The sequence below is a fragment of the Cynocephalus volans genome, chromosome 3, assembly GCF_027409185.1.
Source record: "Cynocephalus volans isolate mCynVol1 chromosome 3, mCynVol1.pri, whole genome shotgun sequence".
Taxonomy (NCBI): domain Eukaryota; kingdom Metazoa; phylum Chordata; class Mammalia; order Dermoptera; family Cynocephalidae; genus Cynocephalus; species Cynocephalus volans.
Window position 1 is genome coordinate 97302518 of NC_084462.1, and position 14025 is coordinate 97316542.

Below are 14025 nucleotides of genomic sequence, written 5' to 3' on the forward strand. Positions count from 1 at the left end.
CGGCCTCCGGGATCCTGGCTGCATCTACAGCAGCCCTGGCGCCGTGTTCCCTGTTTCAAGACTCGCTTTTGCAGCCAAGAAACAGTTCTTTTCCTGCTCCACACTTCAAAGCTTTTGCCTGTAAATGAGGCAGCCTCTCCTGCCGGGGGCAAAGTGGCGTTGAGCCCCCACGACCGGCCAGCAGCTGTAGTCCTCCCTTAAGAGATGGTGAGAGGAAGGTCCACAAGTTTCCCGGCTGCCTGAGGCCCAGTGGCCGCCTTTTACACCTCAGCTACTCCGCGCCAGCCGCCACAGCCGCCGCCATCTTGAAACTCCCGGGCAGAATAGCATATTTTTCTAAAACCTATTTTCTGTCTGAGTTTATCAATGACTACTTTATTAAAAAAAAGATTGCAAAGCACCTCCAAATCTACAGCTTATAAACTGCTTTTTAACTTAAATTTCTAAAGACTAGTGTATGAAGATAGTCTGTCTAGAAAAGTACAGCTTACATTTCCTTTCATGTCTATCAGTAATTCTACACCTCGATAGAAATGAAACTACACCCTTTATTACAAATAAAAAACATTGAGTGTCAGGAATGTGATTTTGGGTATTATAGTATCTCAGCATTTGTAGTTTGGAAACCAGGAGCTAAATGCTGATTTCTCTAATGATGGAGCATTTTTAAAAGGCCACACCTGCTTATGATTGACTCTGGAGCAAGAAATGTAAGACAGGCCACCCTGTAAGGGAATCTATGGCAGCCTTTTAACATTAATGTTTTCAGTCAGAGTTCACCACTGAGTGAACTGTTGGCCCTGGAGGGCAAGACATTTGTTTTCAGTTGCCCTTTTTTCAAAATCAAATCAAAATTATCAAATACGCTTAATTTTTAAAGCTCCTGGCATCTATATTGGGCTTAAAACTATAGAGCCCACAGTTGTATTTCTGGAGTCACATGACTACTGTAGGCCCTATAGACACTTAGAGTAATATTTGATTAGTACTAATGTTCTAACATGGAAATTTAGTGGACCTAATGAGCTGAAAGCTGGAGCTATGAGGGGCTTGAAAGCTATGTTCAGGGAGAATCATTGCTTAAACATTATCATGTTATTAAAGTTTCAGCTTTTAAATTTTGAATTCTTAGTTCAGTTGTTACGTATTGGCAATGTGTGCAAAGTAGACAAGATGCAAAAGTAGGGTCCATGTAAAAGGAAATGGTAATAACAGATGCTGTTAGCTGAACCAAATATCTGTTGCCCTTCACTCTTGCTACTGGCTGTCTTGATTAGTTCACACAACCAGTTCACCAAAGTGAAGAGATAACATTATTGTATTCCTGGCTTATTCAGATTTAATTAGAGTCTTTTTTGATGACTGTTCTTTTACAGAAAGGCTAATTCCTTAATGAAATTTCCTGCTGGCTTTTTATATCATAGGCCACACATATCTGATTTTTAAAAAGCTTAAAGAACAAAAATGGAGTCAGTATTTACTTTAGGCTACATTATTAACCTGATTACATTGTTTTTTTTTTTTTTACATTTTATACTATGTAATTATTACCTTATTCTTAGAGTAAACTTTTAAAATCATCAACTTAAAAGCAGTATAATCAGAGTATTTTTACTGCAAATAGGAAAAAAATGAGTAGAAATGCAAGAGTCCAGTTTGACCACATTGCATTGATTTTTGAAAGTTTCATATTCCTACTAGTCTAACAAAGCCACATAGTGTAAATGGTGAGAAACTGCTTATATCTGTTCCACTCTGAGATGAATTTCGTTCCTGTTACTCATTGAACCTCAGCTACCCATCTTAATTAAAGCTATAAAATAATTTAAAAAGTATTTTGCGTACACTTGTAAAATGTCCAGTAGGCGGCAGCATCTAGTTGTAATATATACTTAAAGACTCTTCAAGCCCTTAGAGACACACTTATTTCGACTTGAACTTTAAACACACACCTACTAACATACCAAAGCCTTTCTACCTTTATTTTAATTTTTTCCGTTTAAAAAAAGGGAGAAATTCTTAGGAGGACTATTTTTCTTTGTTTACTCTATTTGGTTTTTCTTTTTCTTTTTTTTTTAAAGATTACACAGTCATTTCTTGAGCGCCTCCCCTCCTTGCCCTTGCAGTCTCTAGGTCACTTTTTCTGCTTATAGATCTTGGGCACTAGCCCCAGGAAGATGGCTGGGGGCAGGGGTGCAGCTAACTGTTCAACGAGACCCCTAAGGTGGCTGTAACTGTCTTCCTCATACTGTAAGAACACAGCCAGCAAATCCAGCTCCTCTGGTGGTGCCTTCACCTGGGCCACCTTCTTGGCCTCCTTCTGCTTGTAATTCTCCTGCAGGATCTGGTGCTATTCCAAAGTGGCCCATTGCAGACATTAAACCACCAGCCAGCTGCATTTGTTGTCGTGGATGTCAGTGCCATTCTTGATGGTCACACTGGGGTCCCAAAGAGGTCAAGGTAATCATCCTGAATCTGAAAGAAGTCTCCCATTTCAGCAGGATCTTCTTGTCATTGGCATGTCCCTTCTCCCTGTCAGTGCCTGCTGTATACATGGCAGCAGCTACAGGAAGGTAGAAGGAGTAGAAAGCTGTCTTGTACTTGTCAATAGATTTGTACCACTTTTCAGCGAATCTGCCAAGATTCACATTGCCCCAGGGGGCTGTGATGAAGTCCAGGGTCTGCCTGATCCCAGTCTGATAGGAACTCTGCAGGAAGAGCTTGATCAGGTTTAGGTAATAGGGCTGCTCGTAGCAGTAGAATTTCAGTAGGCAGTAGACACATGCTTCCAGAAGAATAGCATCATTGATGGCATCCGAACCTAAGCCTGGCTTTTGATACCTGCAGATATTCTCCCGGCAGGTGAGGGATGAATTATGATGTTGTCTGATGCCAGCAAGAAAGCCTACAGCGGTTGCACACACCAGCCCACTTGTCAGAACCCACTGCAGACTATCAGAATCCTGTTTCCTTAGCTCCATCAGCTCCTGGAATGCTACCAGCATGGTCAAACCCCGCTGGTACTTGCCTCTAATGGCATTGTACTCCAGGACCTCCCTGAGCCGGGCAATGGTATCTCCTGTCTTCAAGTGCCCCATCTCATCTTCAGTCAGCACCTTGACAATCTGGGAGAAGTCTGGAGAAAATCTTGCTTTTCTTGGGCATAAACATCTGGTTTCTGGTCTCCATTCATTCCGAGGGAGGAACAAAGTGCTCTGTTCCTGGATGCCGGTTCTTGCTTGGTCCGTTTGGTTTTTCTTAACCTCTTATTTAAGAGTTAACTAAGTGCTTTGGGCTGGTGGCTGAATGGCAATATCCAACCTCCAACCTGTTTTCCAGTTCCCAAAACACAAAATTCATCCCAGTCCCATTCGAATGTCACAAGTAACCAACAGAAAATAAATAAAAAAGAAAGCTGTTGTTGAGTTTTATATTTAGTTTTATTTATAAGTACTAAATACAAATGAGCCTGACTCCAAGAGCAAGGTGAAAACTACATTAGATTGATTTATACCACGTTTTAATTTTATAATTAGGACATAATAACCTCAAGTTTACTTAGATTTTGAAGTAAACAATATTGCACTTGCTAGAGATCTCTGAAATATTTCAAAAGTCTGTCCCGTCCCATTATTGAGGAATCACTTTTAGGTTTTTCTAGAGAAATGTGATAATCAAAACTCTTTACACCACCAGAGTTTTCCCTTAGTTTCGAGCATTTATCTAATGAGTAAGAGGTAGAACTCAAAATCCTTTGTGACATATATGTTTAGTGACAGGATAGTTTGTTGTTAGTGTTTTTGATTAAGGCTATTCTTTTTGCTTTTGTCACCTTTCTCTCATGTTTTCAGCTCCAAATTTATAAATACATGTTAGCACAAAACATTGACATCTTAATCAATCAGGCTTTTCCAAGTTTGTGAATTCTTCTTTCCAGGTGCTTTTTCTGTGAAATTCAGATATATACTTCTGCTCTTGGATGTTAAGATTAAATATTGAAGAAAATCTGGTAGTCTCTTTCTACTATGATTTTCAGAGGACTGAGGGAGGAAATCACACAACTGTGCTGAGTGGCACAGCTAAGGATTTTTGGTTTTTCACCTCTGTTGGTTCTCAGCCTTGCTTAGCAATCTCTTTTGCATTCTCCAGAGTGGCTATTCCAAACGGTTACTTTGTGCTTATTTTCCTACCTTCCTCTGCAGGCCGTTTCACTCTGGCAGTTGGTGTTACTTTCTAGAGAAAATGGATCTCCTGGGTGGGAATCACATTCTTTCCTTCTGTTTCTAAACTTCACTCTGACTGTGCTCATCCATTCCTTGCCCATTCCATCAAACCTTATGGATGGACGGAAGGTTTTCTTATTCTCCAAGGCCAAAGGCAGTAACGTCCCATCCCTTTCACTGCACGCCTGCCTCCTGATCGTTGTTTTTCATGTAGGGTTTCAATCTCTCTGGATTCTTCCTTCTCTCTGCCTCCTCCCCTTCAATTTACCATGTTTTAATCTTCTAGTCCTAAAACAGAATCAAAGAGCCATCAAACCAACAAATAACCAACCAAACACACAAATAGACCTTTTCCCTCAGTTCTTCACCTTACTCCCAAATACGTAACATTCAGTTTCCCCCCTCTCCTTAAAGGTCAGAATTCTTGAAAGAATAGTTCATACCTACCCGGTCAACTTTCATTTACTTCTCAGCTCTTCAGTATTAATGGCATACTTTCAATTTTTATCCTGCTTGACATCCCTGTAGCATCTGACACAGATGACACTCATGGCATAGTAAAACTTTTACTGGGTTCATTATTTCCTGATGTTCTCCTTTTTTCCCCTTCCTTCTTCCTCTCTGTTGTTGAGACCTATTCCTTCTTTTGTATGTTCTCTCAGTTTTGGTTAATGGTTTTATCATCCACCCAGACTTCTATAAACTAGAGACACAAGAGCCTGCTTTAGAGCCTGCTCTAGTTTCTCCCTTATCATTCTTTTTATATTTCCTCCCTGAGTAACAGATCCTCAAATGAGTATTTATTCTCCCTTTTCTGTATCTGACCTCTTCCTCCCCCCCATTATCAATGGTTTGATCTCAGCCTTTGTAGGCTTTTCAAATAGCCTTCAGTCTTGCCATCTTGTCTCCCTGGTATCATTATTTTCCTATGTTATCATTGTATTAATTACCTATTGCTGGGTAGCAGATTACTTCCAAAGCATGCAGCTTAAAACAACAAACATTTATGGTCTCGCAGTTTCTGAGGGTCAGGAATCTGGGAGTAGCTTAGCTGGGTGGTCTGACTCAGGATCCCTCATGTCAAACTGCTGGCCAGGGCCACAGTCATTTGAAGGTTCTTCTGGAGCTAGAGGATCTGCTTCCAAGCTCACTCACATGGTTGTTGGCAGACCTCAGTTCCTTGCGGGCTGTTGGCTGGAGATCTTAGTTTCTTGCTACATCAACCTCTCCATAGGATGTGTGTCTTCACAACATGGCAGCTGGCTTCTCCTAAAGCACACAGTAAGTGCTCAATACATTGAACTATTATTAGTATTCCCATAATTACTAGACAACATCAATAGGAACATGGTATGTGTCTTACGTATTTTCTTTCATATGTAAGGGAATTTTTGCAGGTTTCATATGAGGGGTGCTTCAAAAAGTTCATGGAAAGATTTATATTCTTTTAATTATATTCTCCATGAACTTTTGAAGTATCCTCATACATTTATTAGCTATCAATAGGTCTTACATATCTTTTTACTGTTATCACACTGATTAGCCCATCCTATTTTTTTGATGGGATATTACTGATATAGAGAAAAGCAAGTGATTTTTTGCACATTTTTAATTTGTTTTCTCTTTGGGAATTTAATTAACTTATATTATTAATTCTAATTATCTTTAGTTGTTTGCCTTGGGTCTTGTTAGCTTATGAGCATATCACCAGGAAATAATGTTAATTTTTGTGCCCTTTTCAATAATTATTTCTGTTCTGAGAACTATAAGAGCTTAGTGTTGAAATTTATTGAATGCATTTTAATGTCTATTTAAATTATCATAAGTTTTTCTATCTTGACAAATGTATTTAATGTTTTAAAATTAATAGATTAAAATACTAAATTAGTCTTTTATTCCTGGGTCAACCTTTCTTGATTATGGAATAATGTTCTTTTAATTTAGTACCAGATTTGAATGGCTGAATTTATTCAGAATTTTTGTATGTATATGCAAAGTGAGATTAGTTGTGTGTGTTTGTGTGTGTGACTGTGTGTGAGTGTACCCATGTGCGTGAATGGGTGTTATGGTGTTGAGGGTGAAGTTGGGGGTGGGGGTTGTGTGTCTGCTTTGTCAGGCTATATAAACTTCATAAAATGAATGGGGATGCTTGCTCATTTATTTTTATGCTTTGAAACAGTTTATGTAACATGGGGATTATCTGTTCCCTAAAAACTTGAAAGATTTCACTGGAAAAACCATCTGGTTCAAATAATTTCTTGGAGGCAATCCTATGATTCTTTTCTCAGCTTCTTTCATATTTACTATTCTATTTCAGTGTACTAGTTATTCTGGAATCAATTTTGGCAATGCATCCATGTCACTGAGATTTTAAAGTATACATTTCATCAAGATTGGTGAAAATAAAATATCCTATAGTATTTTAAAATAATAATTCTTATTGTTTGTGCATCCACTTTCTATTTCTAATTTTGTTCCTGTTTTCTCTCATTATTATTATTATTATTATTTTTTTATTGTATGGTTCCATTTATTTATTTTTTATTTTTTATTTTTTTAAAAAATTTTATTATGTCGATATACATTGTGGCTGATTATTGTTGCCCATCACCAAAACCTCCCTCCCTCCTCCCTCCCCTTCTCTCATTATTTTTAATCTGGAAGTTTTTTTTTTAATATTAGTAGTTTTTCTTTTCTTTTTAAAAAGTTTTTCAATTTATTTTTTATTAGCATATTCATTGTTACAAATCATACTTATTCTTTATACTCCTTATCTAATTCCTCCCCCTCCCCCTCTCCCACAATAACCATAGATTTGTTCTCTCATTCTGATAGATTAACTGTTCCTCTGTTGTATTTTTAAGTTAACTTTTTATTTTAGCACAGTTTTACATTTACAGAAAAATTATGAAGATAGTACAGAGATTTACCATATAGTCACACCCTGTATCCCCCAGTATAAACATCTTACATTAGTATGTGGTAGGTTTTTACAATTAGTGAACCGATGTTGATACATTATTATGAACTAAAGTACTAAAGTATTATTCAGATATCATTAATTTTTATCCAATGTCCTATTTCTGTTTGAGGATCCCATCTAGGATACCATATTACATTTAGTCCTCATGTCTCCTTAGTCTACTCTTTGCAATAACACTTTCTCAGACTCTCCTTGTTTTCGATGATCTTGACAGGCTTGAGGAGTACAGGTCAGGTATTTTGTGCAATGTCCAGCAGTTGGGATTTATAAGATGCCATTTTCATTACATTACATACTATTAACATGACATCACTGTTTTTTCACTGTACTCTATCCCCCCAACTGCCCCTTTCTATACTGTACGCTATGGAGGAAGTTTTACTGTGTGCAGTCCTCACTTAAGGAGTGGGGAGTTATGCTTCACCTCTTTGAGGGCAGAATATTTTACATAAATTATTTTGAATTATTCTGCATGGGTGATTTATTTATCTATTCTCCCCCATTTGTTTATTCAATCATTTATTTTTATCAGTATAGACTTGTGGATATTTATTAATACTTCGAGTTATAATCCAATATTACTTTATTTGCTCAAAATTTTCACGCTTTTCCATTGGGAGCTCTTTCAGTTGGCTCCTGTGCTCCTTTTACATACCTCCATGACTGTGGGTTCTGTTTAGTTGCTGTTGAGCACTTCCTTGCTGTCTGGCACTATAAGATACTCCAGACTCATCTACTGTATTTCCTACCTGAGTATTTTCTCCAAGGAGCCCAGATTCCTTTTATTGGAGAATGGTATTAGAAACCAATATCTGGATGCCAGGTGTGATTGTGCTACTAGGGGATTGTTGATTGTAGGCCCTCTAAGAAAGGAAATACATGTGCGTATACTAACCCATTATACACATATTTATAAATATATCTATGTGTAACCATCTGTATGTGTAATAAACCAAACCTGAGTTTATATGGATATCCCTGACTTTACTCCATTCACATGGATAATTTAGCTTTTTCCCCTTGCTTATCTGTAACTTTCCATTCCAATAGTGAGAAGTCTGGTTCCTGCCAAGTGCCATCCATTTACTTAATTGTGTAGAATACCAGCTTTGTTAACCTATACTCCTGTGGGAGAAGACTTAATTGACAAGAGTACAGTACACATGCAGTTTCTGTTGCCTTTATCTTGCAGACTCCAGTCATTTTTTTTTTCTTTTTTTATTGTGGTAAAATATATATCAGATTTGCCATTTTAACCATTTTGAACATACAATTCCGTGGAATTAATTACATTCATAATGTTGTGTAGCCATCACCTCTATTTCCAAAACTTTTCGTCATCCTAAACATAAACTCTGTACCCATTAAGCATTAACTTCCCATTATTTCTTCCTCCCAGTTTCTGGCAACCTCTAATTTACTTCTGTCTCTGAATTTTTTTAAAGTTTATTTTTATTTCATTGATCCATGATAACTGTGTATGTTTATGGAGTACAATGTGATATTTGGGTGCACTTATATGATGTGCGATGATCATATCAGGGTAGTTAGCATATCCAATACCTCAATCATTTCCTTGTGTTGGGAATGCTCAAAATCCTCTCTACTGGCTATTTGAAATTATGTAATGTAATGTAATGTTAACTGTAGCCTCCCTACAGTGCTACAGACCACTAGATCTTACTCTTCCTATATTTAAGGAAGACAACATGATGTTATAAAATATATTATATAAAACATATATTGTAAAATAGTTACTCTAGTGAAACAAATGAACATATCTGTCATCTCATGTAGTTATTCATATTTCCCCTCTGTGGCAAGAGCAGCTATAATCTACTCATTCAGCAAAAATCTTGAATACAATACACTATTATTAATTATAGTCCTAATTTTGTACATTAGATCTTCAGATTTGTTCATCCTACGCATGTTGCTACTTTGTATACTCTGACCTACAATTCTCCATTTTCTTCCCCACCTCCCACCCCTGGTAACCACTGTATACCTCTGTATATTGACTTTTTATAAAAGAGTCCACATATGAGATTATGAAATATTTTCCTTTCTATGTCTGGCTTATTTCACTTAATATAACGTGTCCCAGGTCCATCCATATTGTGGCAAATGTCAGGATATCTCCTTCTTTAAGGCTGAATAATATTCCATTGTGTGTGTATTTGTGTATTTACACAAACACACATGCATACATACATACTACAGTTTTTTTTATCCATTTGTCCATCAATGGGCATGTCGGTTGTTTCCATATGTTGATTATTGTGAATAATGCTGCAATAAACATGACAGTGCAGATATCTTTATGAGGTGGTGAATTCATTCATTTCCTTTGGGTATATACTCAGAAGAGGGATTGCTGGGTCACATGGTAATTCTATTTTTAATTTCTTTAGAAACCTTCATACTGTTTTCTGTAATGGCTGTACCAATTTACATTCCCACGAACAGTGTACTCTAGGGTTCCTTTTTTTCCACATTCTCACTGATCAAGTTTGGATGTATTGTCCCCCCAAAAACTCATGTGGAAATCTGATCCCCAATGTGGCAGTGTTAGGAGCTGTTTGAGTCATGGGGCAGATCCCTCATGAATGGAGTAATGCTCACCCTGGGGGGTGGGGAGATTAATGAGTGAGTTCTCACTCTACTATTTCCGTGAGAGCTGGTTGTTTATATGATCCTGGTACCTCACCTCTCTCTCTTGCTTCCTCTCGCCATGTGATCTGCTTGTACCTGCTGGCTGCCTGTTGCTTTCTGCCATGAGTAGAAGCAGCCTGAGGCCAGATGGAGCTGTCCCAGAATTGTAAGCCAAATAAACCTCTGTTCTTTATAAATTACCCAGTTTTAGATATTCTGTTATAGCAGCACAAAACAGACTAATACACTCACCAACAGTTGTTATCTCTTGTCTTTTTGATAATAGCTAATAATGGTGTCAGGTACTATCTCATAGTGTTGTTGATTCGTGTTTCCCTCCTGATGATTAGTGTTTTGAACCCTTTTTCATATCCTGTTGGCCATTTTCATGTCTTCTTTCGAAAAATATCTATTCAGGTTCTTTGCCCATTTTAAAAATTGGGTTATGTGTTTTCTTGCTATTGAGTTGCATGAGTTCTTTATAATTTTTGGATATTAATCCTTTATCAGGTACATGGTTTCCAAATATTTTTCTCAATCTGTAGTTACCTTTTTATTTTGTTGATTGTTTCCTTTACTGTATAGAAACTTTACAGTTTGCTGTAGTCCCATTTATTTATTTTTGTTTTTGTAGCCTGTGCTTTTCATGTGATAGCCAAAAAGATCAATACCAAGGCCACTGTCAAGGAGGTTTACCCCTATGTTTTCTTCTAGGAGTTTTATGATAATGGGTCTTATGTTTAGGTCTTTTATCCATTGTGAGTTGATTTTTGTGTGTGATGTAAGGTAAGGGTCCAATTTCATTCTTTTGCATGTGGAAATCCAGTTTCCCTAGTACCATCTATTGCAGAGACTATCCTTTCTCCACTGTGTCTTTTTGGTGCCCTTGTTGAAAATATTTGACCATGTATGTTTAGATTTATTTCTGGGCTCTTTATTTTGTTCCACTGGTCTGTGTGTCTATTCTTATGCCAGTACCATACTGTTTTGATTACTATGGCTTTATAATATAATTTTAAGCCAGGACGTGTGATGCCTCCAACTTAGTTTTTCTCTCTCAGAGTTACTTTGGCTATTTGGGGTCTTTTGTGGTTCCATGTTAATTTTAGGATTGTTTTTTCTATTTTTGTGAAGAATGCCATTGGGATTTTGATAGGGATTACCTTGGGTAGTATGGTCATTTTAACAGTATTGATTCTTCCAATCCATGAACATGCAATATTTTTCCATTTATTTGTGTCCTCTTCAGTTTCTTTCTCCAGTGTTTAATAATTTTCAGTGTACAGGTGTATTAGTCCATATTTGTGTTGGATAACTGAAACTGGGCAATGCATAAAGACGAGAGGTTTATTTGGCTTATGATTCTCGGACAACTGCATCTGGTGCAGGCCTCAGGCTGCTTGTACTCATGGCAGAAAGTGGCAGGCAGCGAACAGTTACAAACACATCAAATGGCAAGAGGAAGCGAGAGAGAGACAGAGAGACAGAGAGAGAGAGAGAGAGAGAGATGGAGTAGGGGGACGTGCAGGGTCTTTTGAACAACAAGCTCTCATGGGAACTAAAAAAGTGAGAACTCACTCACTACCCCCACCCCCCAGGGAGAGCATTTAGGACATTAGAGCATATGGACATTTAGGTTGGTTCTGTCACCTGGCTATTGTAAATAGAGCTGTAATAAACATGGGAGTGAGGGTATCCCTTTGACCTGATGATTTCCAATCCTCTGGATATATCCCCCATAGTGGGATTGCTGGATCATATCGCAGTTCTATCTGTAGTTGTTTGAGGGACTTCCATACTGTTTTCCATAATGGCTGTACTAATATACAGTCCCACCAACAGTGCAGAAGGGTTCCTGTTATTCTTTTAACTTCCACCCACTAGTTATCATTCACTGATGATTCTTACCTGAATCAATTATTATTATAATGGCTACCGAATGATTATGATCTAATTCCATCATTTTCCCCACATTAGTTAGTTGTTTTTTGACAGAAAGGAAGAACTTTTTATAGGGAGACTTTTGGAATTCAGACAATGCTTTTTTTCCCCTCAAGCTTAAGCTCCTGCAATCTAATGCCCAACTTTCAAAACTGTTGTTTTTTAACTCAAAGCTGAGCCATGACACCTTTGTTCTAGGCTGTACACACCCACCTCTGTCTGAGGCAATGAATACCCCTGGGACAATGGGTGAAGAGCCACAGGGTCACAAGAGTAATTTCAGCATAGGAAGGTACCTATTTTTAAGATCTTCAAATATCATCTTGTAATAGTTTTCCCTTTTTTAAGTTCTCATATTTTTGTGTCATTATAGATGTTTTAATATGAAATTGAATGACACTGTTATTAAAAAGGAACTATGGGATTGAAAATAAATATATTACCACTAGAAGTACATGATGTAACTTAAACTGATAATAAAATGTTGCCAAATTTTTTACTTGCTGAACCTGCTTTCATTAAAGACCCCTAGTAATAATAGTTCTACCAAAAGAAGTTCGGAACCAACTTTGAGCGCTTTTGTCTTCTGAGTAGTTTACCCCTCTCCTCCCAAAGATTACACCACTAATTTGCTTGATTAATTCATCAAAGAATATATAAAGACTTCTGGATCAAGATGGCAAAATCATGATACCCAGTGTTGCTCTCTCCCACAATCAATCAATTTACAACTATTACAAAACAACGACTGCCAAGCTGGGGCCACTAGAGCTCAGGGGAAGAGGAGGAGAGACCTACGGAGTGCACGAGGTGGGAGAAGCCACAATGAGAAGAAGAAAGGACTGCTCTGACTATTTTGAGCCCTGGCCACTTCAAGGCTAGCCCTGGTGAGCACACAGAGCAAGAGCTGGCAAAGGCCACAGTTGTGCCCTTTGTATGAAGTTGCTTGGAGGCTGCAGGGGAGAAGAGGGCCTTGGTGGCCCCCAAGGCCACCAAGGGTTCCTGTAGACCAACACAGGAGAAAGGGGCCACAGACAACTGAAAAAAGGAGCCACTCAGAGGCTGGTGAGTCATTGCAAGGGACTGGTGCATGGCCTGTCCCATGAGAAGTGTTTAGAGTGCAGGGGGTGGGGGAGACGGGACCACCTGGGGAACATTGGGGCACAGCATGGACAGCTGATCTGCCCCCCAATCAGCACAGGACCACTCAGTGGAGACTGGTCAGGAATATAGAGCTGCAGGGGGTGAAGTTTGCTGAAAATACTCAGGCCTAGACCAGAGTTCCCACACAATCCAGGTGTTCGGGACCTCACAAGACCTGGAAGTGCTTACAAGGTCAACAATTAAAACCTGAGCTGCACAGAAAGCCTTCCTCAGAGAATCAGCAGCATAGCAGTAATTTAGCTCAACCACAGGGCTCAAGTGCTGGTTCCCACAGGAAGTTCCCTCATGTTAGAAGTAAGCAAAAGACAACAAATTAGTTCCAGTGCAGAGTTAAGTGGTGGAAATAGCGAATAATCCAACACAGAACTGATAGAAAAAACAAAAAACTCACAGATCAGAGACAAAGTTCTGATATTAACCAGTAAATGTCTAACACCACCAAAGAACACCCATAAAACCTAGAAGGACCAGATGTTCCTGGGCTCCCAAGTCAGGGTGGGGGAGGGCCAAGGGCCCTAGCCATGCCCTCCCCGCCCCAACTTCTGCATATGGCCCAGCAATGACTGACCAAGTTGCAGCTGGAAGCACCCTGGGCTCCTGAGCTGGGGTTGGAGGTGGGGGGGGGGGCCTCAACCATGCCTCCCTGATGTCCACATCCAGCCCAGTGACAACAACTGAGCCACTGCTGGAAGTGCCCCAGGCTCCCGAGCTGGGGTGGTGTGGGTGCCGAGGGCCTCAGGAATGCTCCCCCGAAGTCTGGATCCAGTCCAGCCATGATCAAGCTGCCACCAGAAGCCCCCTGGGCTCCCCTGCTAGAATGAGAGGGGTACCACAGGCCTTGATCACACCCCATTTTCCTCCTCCTCCCACCCTATCCTCCTCCTTCCCCTCTCCCCCACCCATCATCAGCTCTGCAACATCTTAGAATGTAAAAAATAAATAAATAAATAAATGAATTAAAAAAAAAAAAAAGAATGTATAAAGACTAACACTGTAATGTTAATCCCAGTGATGCTACATGTTAAGGATTTCAAATTAGGGAATTGGAATTGATGGATT

The 14025-nt window shown here is 39.0% G+C and overlaps 1 protein-coding gene and 1 pseudogene across 1 annotated transcript in view; one reads left to right on the forward strand and one right to left on the reverse strand.

The window, feature by feature from the left end:
- Positions 1 to 14025, forward strand: part of FSIP1 (fibrous sheath interacting protein 1) — a 189319-nt gene that overhangs the window by 23823 nt on the left and 151471 nt on the right. The window lies entirely within an intron of this gene.
- On the reverse strand, positions 2135 to 3226 carry LOC134373495 (farnesyl pyrophosphate synthase-like; annotated as a pseudogene).